Source organism: Egretta garzetta, unplaced genomic scaffold, assembly GCF_000687185.1.
Source record: "Egretta garzetta isolate BGI_Z169 unplaced genomic scaffold, ASM68718v1 scaffold94, whole genome shotgun sequence".
In the NCBI taxonomy this organism is placed as follows: Eukaryota; Metazoa; Chordata; class Aves; order Pelecaniformes; family Ardeidae; genus Egretta; species Egretta garzetta.
Window position 1 is genome coordinate 3,645,769 of NW_009259683.1, and position 4,345 is coordinate 3,650,113.

The window sequence follows — 4,345 nt, forward strand, 5'->3', positions numbered from 1 at the left end:
AGAGAGAAATGCTGTGCGTGTGATTTCTTGCTGCTTTTCACAACGTGTCATCTTCTCTGCTTATGCCAAAATAAGTACAGATATTTGGCAAAGCAGAATTTTTCAATGCCCTACCAGTAGCAATTTACACCTACTTTGAATTTGCCTTACCCAGCTGCACCCAGCACTGCAAAGTGCAAATGGAAAATGTGATCAGTCCTGCTTGTGATACGGGAGGTTGTAGAGCTCTTCACTGCTAAATGTGTGGATTTACAAGAGAGATTACACTGGCTAGAATACAGAAATAAAATGTATCAAAGCACTTTTTAAAGCTAATATTCCCTAATGGAGTGTCCAGGGGCAACATCCTCCTGTTGATTAAAGCAATGAGGTCCTTCAGCTGTTTATAGTTAAATAGTAGAGCAGTATTTTACTAATTACCAACTTGCTTGTGTTTTGCAGTAGTTTATTGTTCTGAGTGTGTGTGTGTGTGTGTGTATGTGTGTATATATATATAAAAAAAACCCTCTGAAATGTCTTAGGATGCTTGTTTGGGTTTTTTCAAGTTCATCAGATTTGTTTCGGCAAGAATGTTGCTGCTGCTTAGAGTACCACATGAGATACCTGTTACAGTCAGAATAAGTTCTAGATCTTACCTTAACAAATCAAATCTGTCCCAGAACAGTTCTGAAAGAGGGAAATATTCTCAAAATGTGGGAAAAGTGCTTCTTTTTTTTTTTTTTTTTCAAAGAGCGAACACTCGTGAGCCAGTGTGGAATGCTAGAATTTCTCGCAGTGGTAGTCTGGAAACAATAGTTCACATGTACAGCATCGGTTTAGATTGTGTGTTGTGCTTCAGCTTGCATGCCTTGATACTTAGGTACTTGAACCATCTTTGTTTTCTTGTATTTCAATGTAGACACGCCTAAATAGCTGATAGTAGAGGTATCCTATCCTGCAATATACTTTTGTAGTCAGAGAAAAACGCCTTCATGTCAAAAATCCTACGGAACAAAATTTTAATTCAAATTTGTCTCTATTAAAAAGTGCAGAAATGTCTTAATGGGTTGTATGTTTAACACTGGAGTAGAGGAATTCCAGGTTGAAATGGGTGCATCAAAACGCCTCATATCTGATAGCTCTAACTTTGCAGACATGTCTGATAGTCACTGACCGTGAAGTGGGTAGTGGAAAGATGGTTTGTAGTGCCTGGGTCTGTGCTACGTGACCCACTGTAAAAATTAATTCGAAACACACTTCCTCCGTACAGGACGTTGCTTCATAGCAATCTGTGGTCATCAAGAAATGTTGTTTTCTTAGTGTTGATGTCCCTTTCTGTATCCAAGAAGACTCTGCACCGGCAAAAGTCTTTAATGTTGTCAGACATCCTTTCAATTCAACCCCTGAGGTGTAGATCTGCAAATCCTATGGTGTCGGCAAGGTCTGGTGCCCAGGATGCTCCTTCTGGAGCCATCTATGACCTGATCTGTTTATAATACAGGGAAAGCTGCACTTTACAGTAGTATCAGAAAAACAGCTCAATTACATGGCACCCTGATGTGACTGCATGCTGCTTTCTCACACAGTCGGAAAGCCAGAGAAACTAATGAGTGGAGGAAAAATGATGAAGGACAAGGAAAGAGGAAAAACTGTGTAAATAATTAAAAGAAATGGAGAGGAAAAAACCAAAACACACAAAAGGAACTAGAGAAGAGAGATGGGTAAAGTCACCATAGAAAAGGCACTGCTGGTGTTTGCTTCATATTTCAGCACTGGCAAAAGCAGTAACTTCATTTCCCCACTTCCAATGTTTTGATGTTATGCTTTTGGCTACTGACTACTAGCTAATGCTGATGGTTGTGCTTTAAGAGGAATTGAATGCAGACAGAGGCCACTCTGGGGAAATTTTCTTGTTCCCTGATGGCACCTGAGGGAAAAGTGGAGGGACTGCTTTCAAATAGATTTCATCCATCATAACACCAGCCTTAAATACATAAATATTCTGCAGTTAGGAAGGAATTGAGGTGCTAATGTAGTGTTTGCTTATATATTTTTACATAACTTAATTTTGTTTATGTATTTACACAGCAGGGAGAAAGTCTTAAGAGGACAAGGTATAGCCAAAGTAGTTGTGTCTGCTGGGCACAAAGGCTTCAAGAAGTTTCAGTATTAATCAAGGGTGTTTTAGGAGTTGCTGAACAGGTTTCTGGCCTAACAGGGGAAAGTACAATGAAGGTGACAAGCAAAGTTCCAGCTTTGGTCCACAAGCATGACGTTTGGGATGGGCACATGTTTTTCTGGAGGGACAGGGAAGATGAGGGTGGAGGTTGCCCCCTCTGGAAAAAGAGCGTCTGGAATGTATGCAAGCAATCCCACAGATTTCGGGAAGCGTTCTTGGTAGAGATATCGAATGGGTCAAGCAGGGGTGTTGCACAAATGGATGTCGACTAACAAGGAATTGTTTAGGAATGTGATAATAGCAACCCTGGCTGTAGTCATGATCATACAGTGGAGCTTGAGACCCTGAAGGGAGTGAGGAAGGCGAGTCCTTGGACTTCAGAAAGTAAACTTTGGGTTAATTGGAGAACTGGTAAATGGGATGCTGTGGGAGGCAGCTCTGAATGGTGAAGGGAGCATAGGAAAGCTGGCAGGTCTTTAAGGGGAACCTCATCCCTATGCATGAGTGGCACATCCAAATAGGAAAACAAGTTGCTTAATCGGGACACCAGCTAGGCTAAATGGGGAACACCTGACTGAACTTCCTTGCAGAACTATCATGGTGGAAGCAAGAACAGGTTATGCCAAAGGGGTTACTAGAAATGTTGCCAAGGCATGCAGGGATGGTGTTGATGCATCCACGGGCTGGTGGAATCTCATGTTGCTCTCAAAAGCTATGTTACCAGTAAGAGGCTGAACAAGGAACGTGTAGGCCTGTTGTTGCATGTGAGCACAGGTAAGGCCGATGTACTGAGAGCTGCCTTCGCCTCGGTCTTCCTGCCTGCTTAGAGGCAAGGTTCAAGCAAGCAAAGAACTACCAGAAATGGATGAGGATCAAGACAGGGATTCCTTCTGAGAACTTGACCTGTACAAATCTGAGACCAGCAGGACTGTGTCTGAGGGTGCTGGGAAGATCTGGCTGATGCCTTGAGAGCAGCTGCTCTCTGTACTTTTTAGAGTGGGGCGAGGAGGGTCTGCAACCACTGAAGCAAGGCAAATGTTGCACCTGTTTTCAGAAAAGTCCAGAAGGACAATTTGGGGAACCATGAGGAAATCAGTCCCTGGGAAAATCATTGCATCCTGTTGGAACAGACTTGCTTTTGTGTATTTCATGTGTCTAGAAAGGGTGCCATCATGCCTCACCAACTGTTTGCCTTCTATGATAAAATGGCTGCATTTGTAGGCATGGGGATGGTAGTGGATGCCATGGCAACTTTAGTAAGGTGCTTGGCACTGGCTCCCATACTATTTTCGTATGTGCTTAGGATTCTGTAGGCTGGGTGGGTGGACAGCTAGATGGGTGAAAAGCTTATTGCATGGTTGGGCTCATACAGTGCAGTTTCATGGGTTGTACTTTGCTGGAGGGCAGTGGCAAATAGAGGCCTCTTGTATTAACATCTTTTTCAAGGACCTGGAGGGGATGACAGGGTCCACTGTTGCCAAGTTTCCACATGACCCCATACTGGGGGTGCAGCTGACAAGCTTTAGGGCTGTGTTGCTGTCCAGAAGGACCTGGGCAGGCTGAAGGAACAGGCCAGCATGAACTTTTTAAAATTTAACAAGGACAAACATCCTGCCCCTGGGAAGGGAGGGCACCTTGCACAGATCCAGAGTGGTGACTGCCTGTCTGGGTAGCAGCTCTCATGCAAAGGCAGTGGGGACCTTAGTAGGCAGCAAGCTGACCATAGCCAACAAAGATAACAGCATGACAGTAGGTTGGAAAAAGTGATTTTCCTCTTCTATTTAGTACTCATTAGGGCTCTTTCTAGACCATGTGCTGTATCCAGGTGCGTCACCCTTCCTATCCCCCCACCTGTGACGAGAAAGTTGTTGACAAGCTGAGACAAGCTCAGTGGAGGGCCACCAAGGCCAGGGCTGGAGCAAGGAGAGGCTGAGGCGGCTGAGCTCGTTTGACCTGGGGAAGGGGGGGCTTTCCCACCGCCTAAGGGAGGATGAGAGAACAGGCACAGCCAGAGGAGAGGTTCGGGCTCCGCGTGTCAGGAGGACGGTTCCGCTGCGGTGAGCCCGGGTCTGGCTCGACGGTGTGGGGCTGAAAGCGCCGAGGCGGAGTCCTCCGCGGCCTGGGGCGGAGGGGAAGGGCGCGAAGCTGCCGCGCAGGGGAGCGCGGGGCGCGCTGGGGGCCGAGGCG